General features: G+C 37.0%; 1 pseudogene; it reads left to right on the top strand.

Moving 5' to 3' along the window:
• Positions 1-10871: 10871 nt before the first annotated feature.
• On the top strand, positions 10872-12397 carry LOC148906405 (uncharacterized protein KIAA1958-like; annotated as a pseudogene).
• Positions 12398-16579: the final 4182 nt, after the last annotated feature.

The following is a 16579-nucleotide window of genomic DNA, read 5'->3' as shown; positions in this document are numbered from 1 at the left end:
AAACAGGTAAGTCTCGTTTAATTTTGAATTCTACTTCACCATTGGTCATTGGTCGGCGGGAGTCACGTGAGGCTTTAAAGCTGTATGATTATGAGCTGAATACCATGCAACAACAATATTAACTGTATAACAGACAAATATTTATTTCCGTGAATCACAAACTTTAAGTAATCCATTACCAAAGTTTTCAGTATTAACAACAGTCATATTGTAGAACTTTATTTACTTAAATAAAAGTTAATCAATGCAAAGTCAAATCATATTAGAAAAAAATATTCAGAGAAAAATGACAAATATTTATGTTGGTGACTGATGTGTAATTAGTAATTATGAATTGTTCTTTTGAGATATTCAAACATGTAGGTAACTACGCACAGGCGATTGTCTGGTTGGTAGGCAAGGAACTCAACTGTGGAGAGATGCCTTCCAGGCCTGGATGTTTTTAGCAATGTTTTGAGTACGAATGTGCACTTCTCAGTGGTTAAGTGCGTGTCAGATACTTTCAATGAATGTAACGTTTGGCTTCTCTGCCCAGATAGCAGTGCCATTAACATAAGTAACTTGTGGGTCAAGTCTTTAAACGTGAGAGTTTCAGGGGGATGTAAAGTCCTCAAATAGTCCATAACATGTTTTACATCCCAGGTTCTTGAATATTTAGGAAGAGATGGCCTGCATTCAAATAACCTTTTCAGTAGTCTGCAGACTAATGAGTGGCTTCCAAAACTATTGTGGCCAGTTGTCTGTATGCAGATAGACAAGGCGCTCCTTGCAGTGTTAACTGCACTAAACCCCACACCTGAGTCATATAACTCTGCAAAGAAATCTACCCCTTCCCCTACAGATGCTGAAAATGGATCAATTTTACTTTTATGACAGTACTTTTTCCATCGGTCAAGGTATGGACTGTACTGCTTTCTAGTGCTATTTCTCCATGATGACATGACCAATGAGGTAGCTTTTTCTGAAAGTCTTTGACCTTTAAAATGTTCCCTGATACATGACATAGGAGCAACACCATTTTTTCCTGTAGTGGGTGGGTTATAGTTGGTTGACTGGGTTGGAAGAGCTTCCCTATTCTCCTGGGAAGTTCCAGTGGGTCTTGAATTAGCATTCTCATAACAGTTGGCCTCCATGGTTGAGTTGGCCACTTGGGAATCAATATTAGACCTGTTGCCTTCTCTTCCTGAATTTTCTGAAGAACAGTTGCCATAACGCTGAAAGGAGGGAAAGCATAAAATAAATAGGACTGCCATAATAAGCTGAAAGCATCTATTGCAAATGTTTCCAGATCAGCTTGGTAAGCTACAAACGGTTTTATTTTGTAATTTAAACTTGAAGCAAAACGATCAATGGTCTGCTTCACTTTCAATTTATTTAATGGATCCTTGAATAATTTTGGGTCTAATGCCCATTCAGTACCATTATTGACATTTCTAGAGTGCTAGTCAGCCAGAGTGCCAGTGAGCAGTAGACAACCACACATTGTTGTCAACACACCAGTCCCAAACACAGCGGGCTAAGTTAAGACATGCCTCTGAATGACTAGTGCCCATATGGGCTAATGTTGGTACAGCAGTCATGTTGTCGATCATAACTCTAACATGCCCATGATATGGTTCCGAAATGCTTTCAGGGCAAAGAATACTGCTAGCATTTCTAGGACGTTTGTGTGATAGGAGGCTTCGGATGGACCCTATTCGCCCTTAGCTGATACAGTGGCCATTACTGCCCCCCATCCTAGCATGGATGCATCTGGCTCTCCATGCTGAACAACATTGTATGCACTACTCTCAGAATCTCGCCATCATATTATATATGCTAAGGTAGCTTCTGACAACGTCATGGAAATATCAAAATTTCCTTTTGCATACTTCAAAGAATCAGTTTTTTTCTACAGTATATCAATGCTTCTAAAGTGTAAGGGTCCCCACATGACTCCTGGCAAACTAGCAGTCATACGTCCTAGGAGTGAGGACACTTCTCTTATAGAAGGATTGCTGCTAGCCAGTATATTTTGGCATGCATCCTCGAGTTTGTTTGATTTTTTTCTTATTGAGGTAAACTTTTATTTCTAAAGAATCGAGGACGAAACCCAGGTAAATGATTCTCTGTGATGGCACAAGCGTTGACTTTTCTGGGTGAATTATAAAAACCCTAATGAGTCAAACAATCTTACTGTGGCAAGGACACAGTCGAACACAGTCCTCAAAGTCCTCACCTTGGAGGTACAAATCATCTTATGTAAGATGATGACAAATGACCAGACTGTCTTAAGGTGGAATAAACAGACTTCAGTCATTTTGTAAACTTTCTTGGACAAAATGCAAGACCATTTGGGAATCATGTAAACTTATAAAGATTCCCTGACCATTTGAACTTTAGGTAGTTTTGGTCACTTTTTGCAATACTAACCTGAATAGTATGCATCTTCTAAGTCTACCGAAGCCATGTAACAATTTGATCTCATCATACTTATAGCTGATTTGAAGGTGTCCGTTTTTAAAATGCTTGTATTTAACATGCATGTTTAGCCGCTTCAGGTTTAGGATTAACCTGTAAGAGCCATCTTTTTTCTATATAGGTGACAGATATTGTCCTTTCTTATGCCAACTATAACACCCTTTTTTAACTCGTGGATACGCGAAGCGTAGAAACGAGTTATTGTGAGGGGTCTGAATATGCAAATGTGTCACTCGCTCACTCACTCACTCACTCACTCACTCACTAAGATGTTAGCAGATCGATAATTAAACGTTTGTCGATCGTCGAATGTTATGAATGTTACACGACACTAACAAGCACAAAGCTCTTATACCATATAGATTACTTTGATATTTATATGAGGAAATGAAATGCTCATGTTCCATGTGGGATACATTTCTATCATTTGTAGACGCCGTGGGGGTCCACTGTGTATGCGCACACTCGCACATAGTTTTATCTTCGAATTATTCATATTAAAAGAATCAAGGAAAGATGCAAGTTGAAGTAAAATTATACAATTAACGCCTGAAATAAAATTTCAATGAGTTAGACCTTTTTTTCTGATGTATTTTAAAAAAGTAAACAAAAACGCTTATTAGGTACGACGTCAACATTTCGATTTCAGACTGAGACTCGTAGATCGAGCCGGTTATCGAAAAAATTAATTAGAACTCAAGAAGAGAGTCTGATTTCAAGCTCTGGAGGACTTTATTTTCCATAGGGACAGCTCAAAGTTACGGCGGTATTCAGCAATAAAATCTCATAAACTCGATCGAGAGAAGTCTCATTATTACTGATCAACAGTTGTATTTACTAAATTAAACTTCTTAAGAAAATAATCAATGTAGATGTATACGTAGATCGTAGAAAAAATAACAAAAGACGCAAAAAAGACCAATTCCAATGGAGTTTTGAAGGAAGTTCGGCCAGTTTTGTCATTTAAATAAGCCGTTCTGAATAAAAAGTAGATTGATCGCCACGCATTACAAGATTACAAACAGCCGAAGCAATGCTCAGATCGTATGTTGAAATGTGCGAAGGTCTAACGAGAATTCGCTACAATAAATGATCATTAATTTACCGACTTGGATGAAGGCAAAATAAATAGCATTTATAAACGCATTTCTATAAAATATTTGCTCAGTTCACAGTGTAAATAAATAGTTTCATCCGAAACAAATGTAGGAGCCGTGACCATTGAAGGTCAAGATAAGTAGTAATGTAAATCAACACGCATAACGCAACGCTTTATGTTTATCGTCCCGATCGACCGATTATCTTGTATATTTAGTTTTTGAGCTCGTAGGTCGAATGTTTGCTGGAATAAAACATACAGCCCGCCTTTGAAATTAAAAACAGAGAAAGCGTTTTCAAATAAATCTTTTTCAATTATACTCGATACTTGACTCAGTTGACTCTATCGAAGTCGTAGTCGAAGTTGTCTTTCATATTAATTGAATCGAAGTTCAGACAATTAATTCATCACAGAAATCGCTTTCAAACTCCACAAAATAGCGAAGAACTAGGTGTTAAAAGGAAACTAAAAAGAACGATTACTCATCTTACTAGATAAATTGAGTATTCAAAATATTAAATCGAGCGAAGTATTTGGAATCCTTTGAGAATGTCAACAAGCTGAGGGCACAGGAAGACCAATCTAAATATTCGAAAAGTGCAACAAGTATCCACGAGTTCGCCTAAGGGCCTTTGATTATAAGTTTACATATTTTGACAAGTTCTATGATTTTGACCTCTGAATTTTTTACAGACTGTCCTAGGGGTTTTCCCTGGATGGGCACTGAATTAAATTCAATCTGTTGGACTCTGACCATTGACAATATCTCAGGGTCTGAAGTTATTTTCTTCCATTTTCCCAAATAGGATACCAGTCTGCCGGCCTTAAAACAGTCTGCTTTTGGAGTGAAATAATCTTTTAGAGCAGCTATGAGCGACATAAAATTATTTTCATTTACCTGTGTCGTCAAATTAATCATTAATCAATCTTTTTCTGGCTGTTGAAGTGGGGATTCCTTCTCCCCATCTGGCCTAAAAAAAGGCCTTTTGCCTCTATTGTTATTGCCAGATTTATCTTGGTGGCGATTTTAGCCGCCTCCAGCTGCCTGGTTACTTATTTTGTTTGAGGCCTTGATGCTGCTCAGTTGAGACTGCAGTTCGTTACCACACAGCATCCCAGTAATTGGGATGTGGGGAGCATACAGGGTGCTATAATTTTTGTTTAAACAGGGTCTGATTAAGTCCCGTCTTTGGCATAGGAGTGCTATGGCATCAATGTTTAAGGTCAGCAATTCCTCCAACTTCAGTGTGGTGGGATCAGCAATGGCTGTCATAATCTTACTGACTGAGGTAGTCAAGATAGCTCCCACTTTCGTGAGTGTTTTTTGGTTACTGGCGACTTGGAGGTCCCTTCGCCAGGTCAAGTGGTCGAGTTTATCCCATATTTCAGGGTTAACTGTGGGCACGACATGCTTGTCACAGTTTGAAGGCCTGGCGTATCTTTCAAGCTTGTCCTTAAGTTTTGTGTCCCCAAGTTTGGTCGAGAAGCACTTATTGCCAGTTTATCCGACACAGCGTTGGTAGTTTTTTCTTCTGTCATAATCTTGTGAAATTGTGCCCAAAAAACTAGTCAAGGGGTCCTCGATTTGGTTTTTCTGGCCGCTTTCCTGACTCCCTTCGCAGTCCGTTGTTGTGTACAAGATGCTTGAAGCAACTTGACTTAGGCTTCATTCTTCAAAGTCGACTTCTTCAAGGCTATAAGGGGTATAAATAGACACAGCAACAAACCAACGCAATTGATCTTCGCGCATTCTCTCACGTGACTCCCACCGACCAATGACCAATGATGAAGTAGAACTTTTTTAAGAATGAGTTATGTCTATATATTAGTACTTAAGGCCCGAGCAAACGAGCGCAACATTGTTGGCCAACAACTTCCAACGTTGTTGGGCCCAACATTTTGGGAGCGCTTGAACACCATGTTGCGTGTTGTTGGGACTTGGTGGATGTTGTTGGGTGAAGTTTGATACTCGTCAAACTTTTGAGCCAACAGGTCCCAACATTTCTTTTGTTTTGCGGTCATCGAAGCGTAGCCCAACAATGTTGCGTTCGTTTGGACAGCACGTCCAACAAAAGAGTGCTGGCACACGCGTACTGCACGCCGTATCCATGGAAATTTCAAACAAACAAATGCAAAGCACAAAAGTTGAACTGAAAAAGCCATAGTTTTCGTTATGGCGTTAGAGAGAGAAGAAGTTCCACGACACTTTTTTTTTTTTTTTTTTGCTTTCTTCGCTTAGGACATCATTTATAACCATAACTGCTATGCATTTTCGTTTCTTTGCGCGTTGTAAGAATGCAGCCATAATGATTTCAAGCAAAATGGCGGATAAACAAACACTAAGTTTGAAAGGTATTGTGGGTATATTTAGTCCAAGGATCCTTTGTATTGTCTTCATAATGCCCAAGATGTTGGGACTTGTTGGGACCGTTTGAACCCAATCGCCAACATTATCCAACAACTGCCTACAATGTTCGGTGTAGTTGCGCGCGTTTGCTCGGGCCTTTACATTGAACTTTCTGATCTTTTCTGCGTTTCTTGTTTCTAAGACTAGAGCCATCACCTACAATGATTAGGAGAACTATTTATAGATTGGTTATTATGATTGCTGGGTAAGGATTAGTCTGCTGAATAAATTAACAATTTTAACTCAGGAGATTTGCAACTTACACAGTCAAGTGAAAAGTAAAAGAAATGCCAATCTTACAGTACCTTTTCCTGCTATTGGCATTGGAATTTAAGCTTCTTCCAATCTTGTAGTTTCTCATTATCATCGTTTACTGTAGAGAAAGTTCAAACATCAAAGGTACATAATTATTTATCAGTTCTGAAATCAGTTTTAACCCGAAATAGTTTTGCATAACATACTTAATTACTGCCTGGAAATTATTTTTGTTAAATTGATACCTTGATTCTAAAAAAAAGTTTCTCTGCAATAGCAAACAGCTCTTTGATGTGTTGCAGAATTTTGAAGGTGACCAGAACCTCTGATCTGATAGCTTTCCTAGTTGCAACAGAATTTAAGAGGCAATGTCTGTAAATATCAAACATCCCACGGCCACGATTTTGTTCATATTTGGTTCAAAGATGTGGAACACCCTCGAAATAAACATCTGACCTCTTACCAATGACATTGCAAAAATTTTCTTCTTGTCTTGAATCTTCCACCAAACAAGTGTGTTGTGGTAAGAATGTCCTCAACCGCACGCAATCCCCACCACAGTTGGTGAGAAACTACTTGGGTTCATTTCATTTTTACTCAATGCTCTTTTAACCAAAAACTGTAAAATATCACATTTTTCATGTTTATTACTTTGTTATACCAAACATCCGTGGTAATAATTGTAATGACTATCTGTAATTCACTACGTTGAAAACAATGGTACCTGCCTACTGAATTGGTCTTAAAATGTTTTAAAATTTCCAAGGACATTTAGCCTACGGACATCGTTAAAACTTACTGCACTGACTGAAAGGATCTGAAAATAGAGTTTTAGATTGACTTTTTTCCTTCCAGCAAACGGCAAAGGTGACCACGTTTTCATCGTTTTCCTGTATTTTACTTAACCTCTTGCAAATTTTCATTTCACAAACAAATATTCTTTTGTTTTTCTACTATTTTGCGATTCCTTTTCAGTTATTTAAAAGATTTTTTCACTGATCAACTGACGTTACACGTTTGCCGTGAACGTCAATCTAAAACTCTCTAATGTACACAGAAAATTCCAAGGACATTCAGCCTATGTACATAGTAAGAATTGACATGAACAACCAACAGGGTCTCAAAATGTCCACGGAAATTTCCAAGGATATTCTACTTATGTATATGGTAAGAATTCACATGAACAACCAAAAAGGTCTGAAAATGTCGACGGAAATTTCCAAGGACATTCTACTTATGTACATGGTAAGAATTCATATGAACAAATTACTGGGTCTGGCTCGTAGTAATTACTGCCTACATTTTGCCTATAGATATACAGGGCAAACAAGGACACTATTGGCAGAGTATGTATATTAAACGGTCTGATTTCATTTTAGTGTTCTAAGGTATACAATTAAACATTTTCGTCAGTTTCAAAACACAGGAGCCAAAAAATTATCAGAAGCAATAAGAAACCGCCTATTGTTATTAAAATTTCTTTGTTTCTTATTGTGAGCGAGTTTCATTAAAGGCCAAGAAACCTTTCAAGATACCTTTCCTACTGGTCAAACGGGGACAAATTGAAAACCGAGACCATTGTTTTACTATATTATATGAGAAAAAGGTTCAACTCTCAAGCTGTCCACGAAAAAGTTTGATGTGCTTTTTTACTTACCGAATTCAGTTACCGAATAATAAATTTTATACTTTAATGTCTACTTAAATATTTGAATTTCTCCTTAAGGAATATATTTTGACAAAATAATAAAGGAATCTTTGAAGTCAGCCATTAATCTTACAAACCAGATGTTGAAGGTGGATATTTGTTAAACGTGCTGGTAGCCTGCTGTGGATTTGGGGGCAAGGAAGGGAATGGCACACTTGGACATCCTTGCATTTCTTGTATAAAGGATGGTCTTGGCTGCTGCTGGTGGTAACTTGAAGCCCCTGGATTGAACATTGAACTTTGGGACAACATACTAAAGAGCTGTGCTTCATGTTGGCGCTGCCTTTCCATTTCATCTTTCATAAAGTCCAACAAATGTTTTGTTGGATCATTGGTAATGACCTCCTTTATCATGCTTAGCACTTGTTGGTTGGTATCTTCTGCTGTTGCCTTCCTCTTCCTACCTGACTTTACTGGAATAAATTGCTTGGTTCCATTTTGTTCTTCAGATTCGCTCTCAATTGTAGCTGATGGTTCCCTGGCCATTTCCGGCTGGCATGAGTCCCTAGACCTCACAATCGGGTAGAGCTGGTCAAACCACTTACCATAACCTTTGGAATCAGCAAATCGCTTGACTCCTGTGGCTGTTTTAATTGTGAGTGCAGCCTTCTCACACTCAGCAACACATTTCTTAAATTTGTTTCTTATTTGAGTGATGTTAAAGGAAATGTTTTCATCTCGCTCCAAAGCTCTCCTCTTCAGCTCCCTCAGGACTGCCTCATATACTTTGCTATTCTTCTGGTTTTTTACATTGACAAAGATGAGGTTCCTCTTGTAGTTCTTACTGTTGACGATGATATCAATGAGGTCATCCGGCCTTATTCCCTACTTTTTTACTGTCAAACTCAGGATCATCTGTTTCTTTCTCTTCTTCTGATAGCTGATCTAACTCGTAATCTACCTCATCATTTACTTCAGTCACAGAACTGCTAAGGAAACATAACAGTATAGAAAAGTGGTTTGTTAGACATGTCATATGGAGTAATCAAAAAAACCATGAGAATATTGTATTGTACTAACTAAACCCATACTACAGTCTCTTTATGAATGAGTGCTAATTAGAAGTTGATTTTAGTATATAGATCTTATAAAGATGTTACATTACATTCGCAACTTGCAAAATATACACCTGTATTACACGAAAAAAAATCTTATGAGCTATTTATTATACAACAAAGTTTTCTTCAAGATTTTATTACAAATAAATAGAGAAGAGTGAATGCTTTTTTAAGAAAAAAATTTTAAGGAAGCAAATGTAGTGCTGTCAAAAGGTGTAATATGGCTGGATATTTGCACTCTACTTTGACCATACATGGTAAAATGATGTAAAAGTCGTATAATAATTGCACTCTACTACAGTGTGATGAACAAGAGGGAAGTATGTCTCCTATTAGGCATTAACAAATCATCCCAAAATGTAGTTCTATATAGTGAGTGGTAAGTGACCAAATATGATTATTAACCATTGTAGTTTAAAGTATCACTTCAATGAAATGTTAATGTATCAACATTGCACCTTTTACACATGTGTAAGTGGTATACAAAAGAAGAAAACTGACAGTTATGCAAGTGATTTTTTTTTTTGCAATTTATATTCATTTGATAATGCAGATTATAATTTGGCAACTTTAAAAGCTCATTTGGACCTGCCTGAACTAAAAGTATCCCAATCCAAACTTAAATTTAACCTAATTATAACCATTATCATTGAAGTATACTATGATGTTGAGCTATTGTGGAGATTATCCTAGAAGAAGAAGAAGAAAAAAAAAGAAATCAGAGACTTAAGTTATTGATATATGTTTACAATATTAATGTTGTCAAGCGTAACAAAAAATTTTCTAGATTTACACACATGTCGTTTAATCGGCTCTTGAGCACAGATATCCTTTAGATTAGTTGTAGTATTTATTTTGTTTCATTTTGGATGGTCATGTAAAATATTTTCACTGACAATTTCATTCATTTGTTTTGATTCTCCCGACTCCAGAAGAAGTTCATGTTTAATAAGTTTCCTTGATTTATCTACATGGAAGTTTAATAAGTAAATAAATAACACGACTCGTTTTGGCAGTGCTTACCTTCCAACTCCAGGTTTGTCTTTCCTTTTCTCCTCAAAACAGACCTGACAGTACCCTACCGACTTTCCCATTGTCCAAACGGGTGTGTTTTCATCATTCTCGAATAATGTACATTCACAGCAGAAGGGCATAGCGCACGATAAACAAAAATACTTTGTGCCCTTAAAGCACGAAGAGCACATATCATCCGCCATCTTAGATCTCTCAAGACCGTATCGCGCATACTCATTACCAAATACCGTCGCTTTTTAGGTCCGGGCTCACCTTATTTTAATGTATGCATTTGATTTGGCACAACAGGAGCTCGACGTTTGAATCAGTGTCGAACTTTTGCCGTGCGGCTCGACTGGCACGGTCGAGCTCAGTACTGTGTCAAACCTAATCCTGTTGTGCCGAACTTAATTGATTCATACGTCGAGCCTTTTATGTGCCAAATAGATACTATTAGGTTCGGCACATGAAAAGCGTGACGTATGAATCGGGCCTTAGTGTTTTTATCGAGACAGAGACATGATCAAAATACAACATATTCTTTGCTACGTCGTTATTATTTTATCTAGCCTTTATACAACTTAAGCGTTGGTTTGGGAGCCGTGAAACGTGTGATGAGTCTACTAAGAAAATATGGAAAAGATAGTGGCATTGCCATATAGCTGAAGGAGAATATAAACTCTAAAGACTGCATGGGTTCGAGCTTTGGTATTGTTACTGTTTAAAAGACCACATTATTGGATGTACGTTAGCATCAAGTGGAAACGTTGATCATACACTTGTATACAATTTCCAGCAAAATAAATTGAAATGATAGATTTCCCAGTAATGGAAATGAAATTTATTTCATACGTACTAAGATTTATCCACGATAAAAAGCCCGCGTAAAATTCGTACCAAATATGCATTCAACCAATCAGAAAAGAGAACGACTATTTTTCACTCTCGTTCGTCCAATCAGAAGCGTGAACGATTGTGCTTCATTTTGGCATCCGAAATATCAATCAAAAGATACTCAGCGAGCGCGAGTTTGCACTTGAATGACAAACATGGCGGAGGAAATGCCGAGATTTGCACTCTTAGAAGGAACGGTAGACGACTTTATCTATGAACAAGAAAACAAAAACACACAAGCTAAGACCAACAGAGATGTAAAATTGCTTAAAGTATTTCTTCAATCCAAGAAAGAGCACAGGGAAGTTGAAAACATTCCTCCAGCTGAGCTCAATGAGTTGCTGAGCGAGTTCATACTTACCGTTCGTACAGTAGAGGGAAAAAATTATGAGCCAACGTCCCTCCGAGGCATGATTGCTAGCTTTGAAAGATTTTTAAAGCGCAAAAACTACCAAGTCAGTATTATCAACGATTTGGCATTTGAAAAAACCCGTAAAACCCTGCAGTCTAAGCAAAAAGAGCTAAAGAAACGAGGAAAAGGTAATAAGCCAAATGCATCAGTGGCATTGACAGAAGATGAGATGAAAGTCCTCTATGAAAAAGGTCTCCTTGGAATTTCAAGTCCTGAGGCGCTTCTTAACTCTCTTTAGCTGAACAATACTCTTCATTTCGGACTTCGTGGGATTCAGGAACATCACAGTATATGCTGGGGCGATGTGACTTTGAACAAAACAGTGGGTGGCGTCGAGTATCTAGAAGACAACGAAAGGCAAACGAAAACACGTACCGGCGCAAACGCAACTGATGTCAGGCCGTTTCCACCAAAAATGTTCGCCACGGATGGCAGTGAAAAAGATCCCGTCAAAGTTTACAAACTGTTTGCACAGAAAAGGCCCGGTAATACAAAAGAACGAGACAGTCCTTTTTATTTGGCCGTAAATAACGTTAAAGTCAGAAGCGCTTCCTCAAGCAAACTTTGGTTCAAAAGCAACAAGGTGGGTGTAAACAAACTGGGCGGGTTGATGAAAGAGATGACAGAATAAGCTGGCATAGAAAATCCTAAACTTAGAAATCATAGTGGAAGAAAAACTATGGTTCAAACATTAAGCGACAACGGAGTTCCACCGGCCCATATAGCACAGCTTTCCGGCCACAGAAATCTAAAAAGTATAGAAAATTACAGTTCGCTTTCTACAAAGCAACAACAATCCATGTCGAATATGCTGGCAAATATATCCAACGAGAAAGTTTTGAGCCTGCCAAACGCAACTTCCGTCCAAAATCCAATCGAAAATGCTGGATTTAGTTCCCTAGCACAGCCTCAGCAATCTAGCAGCAATACAGGTCAACAGTCAGTAGCATTATTTAGTGGAGCCGTTATCCAAGGAGGACAGTTTTCAATCACAATAAACACTCTGAATCAATCGCCAACCATACCATCCCAAGAAATCCGTCCACAGAAAAGAATTCGTGTATTATATAGTAGTTCTGATGAAGATTAAATTGAACAAATTGAATTGTAAATTGATTCTACTTTGTGTCTGTTATTTTTACATCAAGATTTAAGCTAGCTTTTAGTCTGTTGTAAACGAGTTTTCACTTGAAGCTCATATATAGACTTCATTTTCAAACTTGAGAAATTATAATTTCAAGGACACTTCATAAATAAATTAAATTTATCTATATTTATCTATTTATTTATGTATAAATATTTACTTTATTTCATTTGTTTGCTTCATTCGTTTTTCTAATTAAATTGTTAAACAGAAATTGTCGTATTTTTTGCATAATGTCAGTGTGTGTTATTGCACTTGAATGGCTTCCTGCCTGCGGCGCGGCCGTAGATGCACGTATGTAAAAACCCAGAAAATCTTAGTATGTATGAAATAAAAAAATTACACCACGAAAAGTGCCACGAACGATTTTTATTCACTCGTTGCTACGCACCAAAAAACTCACTCGTTCGTTGCGCTCACTCGTTCCTTTTTTTGGTGCTGCGCAACTCGTGAATAAAAATCGTTCGTGGCACTTTCCGTGGAGTAATCTCTATCTCCATGTACAATATAAAAAGAACTACGTTTCTCAGTAGCTAGCAAACAAATTGACTAAAATGTTGGACAAAACCACGCAGTTGTTATTTTTATTTCTGTTGCAGTTGTCATGAGATTGTTTTTGCCTATTCTCAATGCAGTTTATAGTATTAGATGTTTTTCATATTTGTTGAAACTCATTAAAATGATGCTTGAGTCGATTATTACATTTATGGTTGAGTCGTCATTACATTTATGGTTAGTATCACATTTATGGTTAAAGATTACTACATTTATGGTTAGTATTACATTTATGGTTAATTTGTTATTACATTTATGGTTGGTATTACATTTATGGTTTTTTTTTTTGTTTTTTTTGTTTACCTTTTTTTTATTACATCTATTATTTTTTTTCACAATATTTTTTTTACAACATTTATAATTCTTACTTGAAAACAATACAAAATTTTTTCTTTCTTTACAGAGGGTCGTCTAATTTACAATGCTACTAATTTTTTAATTTATTTATTTAAACTATATTTTAGATATCACTATTTCATCTGTTCGATATTCCAATCAACTTACAAAATCACACTATTACTCATCCAGAACCTGCCTTATACAAAGGGAAATGCAAATTAAGATACCTTTTATAATAATTCCTCACTCCTTTGTGCAATATAAATGTTCTGATTGAGAGATGTTTCTCATTAACAACTTTGTTTTAGTGTAATCTCTCTATTAGTTAGCTTATAGTTTCTCAATCTATTCCTTCTTGCCGCAGAAGATTATCTTAAATAATTCAGTAACTTTTCATTTAAGGTCAATCGTTTCACTAGGTGTGATTATTGCACTACTATTGGTATAGAAAAGAGGTCAACCAGAGATAAAGAAGTGGTCAACCATTTTGGCCGGCTGTTTACGTTCCCCAATAATCTTCAATTGTATGTAGAACACATAGTACAGATAACTCTGATAAAAAAAAAACTTAATTACTGGGACACAGATATTATGTATGTTTGCTGTACTGCTTGTTTTAGTATTGATAATTGGCAGTTTTCCTATGTTTTAATTCACAGAATGGGGAACACACTTATTTTAGGGATGCATTGAAATAAAGATCAAATCCAGGGTTTATTCCGAAGTGCATTAAAACACACCCATCATTCGGCCCTATTGCTCTTAAATTATGCATGCCATTCTTTCATGCCATTCATTCTCTTGAGATAACTGAAAGTCACTGGCATTTAATTTAGAACTGATCATAGCAAGAGACAACTCTTTAGATCAAGGCTCTACACGGCACTTGTTGAGCGATTTTGTACGACTAGAAAAACTAAAAATAAAACTAGGTGAAACTACAAAGTAAAGGGTGGTGAATAGCTGTTAATTCAAGTAAATTAAATTAAGATTAAGTCTTACAAGAAGATGAATTAATATAAATTTGTTATATCAGTAAGCTAATGCAACATCAAGTTTGAATTTATGTGAATCGATTGGGTGAAGAAGCCAGTTGTTTTATATTACGTTATTAAACGCCGTCAGTTTTAACCAGTTTTCTAGGCCCATCTGCTCTTGAAGTATTTCCATATTTCAGGAATATTTTATCCACACTTGCACTTTGCACAATGCATTTGTGGGCAGGAGAGTGTTCAGTATCTTTTTTAAATGAGTCGAAAGTGTGTCGTCATGACTTCAGCCATTGTGCATATGACGGCCTGCTTCAAACAGCCAAAACGTTGAAAAATGACGAAAAACTGTCCATGTTCAGCGAGCCGTAATTTTTCAAAGCTTCTCATTCACTATTTCTGGAGAGATTTTGAGTTTTGCAAAAGAAAGCTTCACTTTTGTTAACTAGTATTTCAGAACTTTTCAAAACTTTAAACTATAGATAAATTCATTCAAAATAAACTAAAACTTCTTTTTTGGTCAACTCAAACACTACATGACTTGTGGCACGTACAGGAAGCCCTTCCGTTGCAGTTCTCGTTTGACATGCCTTTTTCTTAATTTAATCTCAGTGCCCATATAATAAATATCTTACTAACCTCGTTTGCCAGGTCCGTGCCGTAAGTTATGCATCCCGGTGGTGTGGACAAATAGTCAAAGACAGATTCGAATCATCTGATTGAAAAACTCCTTCAATTAAAATTAAACACGATTAAAGGTTAGCTTTTGGGGTTGCCGTAGAGTTTCCATGCTAATAGCGTCTCCCGTGGATGAACTCTGCTAGCAGGGAACCGGAAAGTATGAAAGTTATGAAAGAAACAACATCGGTTACCTGCTCTTGCAAGTAGAAGTGTTTGTTCGTCTTTAACAAAATCATCAGCCACTAATTTGCAGGTCTTGAGGTGCTGCGTTATGTCTTTGTCACACTCACTCAAAGCAATACACTGTATATTGTCAGTATTCCTCCAGCTTGCTCCACAAGGTGTAGGATCTTGAAGCAAGAGAGAATAACCGCACGAAGCCATTTCACCAACGCAGCAACCAGCTAGCTCGACATCGCGCAATGGTAAGAAAGTTCCCTATTTCACAATATTTGTAGAATGGAGCCGTCAAACATAACACGCGTTTATTTCTTACGACACAAACGAAGCCGCTCGTCTAGACAACTAGCAAGCTTCACGCCTTGGACAATGCAGTAATGACTATAAGATCACACATAACATAAGATATAAAGCTTGTTTAGTAAATATAAATGTGAACAACGTAAATAGTTTCATCGTAACAAACAGCTGTCATTTTTACTCACATTGGATATGGCCTTTATTATCTATAAATGCAGTATCAATTTTATATAATTTTGAGTTTCAGTTTTGTTTCAATATTTCCTCTTTTGAATTGGTTTTGTGCAAAATTATCATATTAGGCCTTTGTTGTTATTGGATTGCGTTACTGTAGGAATGTAACTTGTAGTCCATTGTTGCAGGTCAGTACCTAGATTCTCGAATATTATCATCTTAATATTATAAAACGTATACCTCTGCTGTCGAATAACAAGCAAAAATTAATACGACAGTCATCTATAAGCACAGAACATTTTTTTAGAAGCCGCTAAGGCCTATCATCTCGGTAACGCTCAAGTGCGAGATTGTGTTACAATAGGTCAAAGTAGTGCTTAGAACTCTTTCTCTAGAAGTAAGGCTTTTAGCGGGCCAAGTTAGAAATTTTGTGGTGACTAACTATGATAGTTGGGCTTCAAGGGAAAATTATTTTTTCTGTAAAACTGTATAGCGCATTGGAGAATTATTGCATTGAATTTACCCTTAATTCAATGTTTTCTCTAGCGGCTCCGAACTGCCCTCAGCATAGTAAGAAAATAAAAATAAATAAAACGTCTTTATAGCTCAAATTATATGTGTTGATAGCTTAAACGTAGGTAAATCAGTTGTGGGATTTTCAGTTTCCAACGGCCTTTCGTCAGGTCGTGAGCGATCATCAAAAATGCTTCATTTTCCACCCATTTGGAAGGCCGCCAGACGCCGTCGTACGGGAATTTCAACTTTTCTCAATTTCGCCAAAAATAAAAATCGGCCAAACTTTTTAATGCTATTTTCGAAAATAGTTTACCATAAGGGTCTTTTGGGCAAAGTATGGAGAAATTGAATTTTTCACAGTTGTCCGACCATTCTCGATTTTTACAGACAGTCG

This window comes from Actinia tenebrosa, unplaced genomic scaffold (genome assembly GCF_029948245.1).
Source record: "Actinia tenebrosa isolate PJP-AT-01 unplaced genomic scaffold, QUT_ActTen_1.0 PGA_scaffold5__44_contigs__length_20552954, whole genome shotgun sequence".
Classification (NCBI taxonomy): Eukaryota; Metazoa; Cnidaria; class Anthozoa; order Actiniaria; family Actiniidae; genus Actinia; species Actinia tenebrosa.
This window is presented reverse-complemented; position numbering and strand designations above follow the sequence as displayed.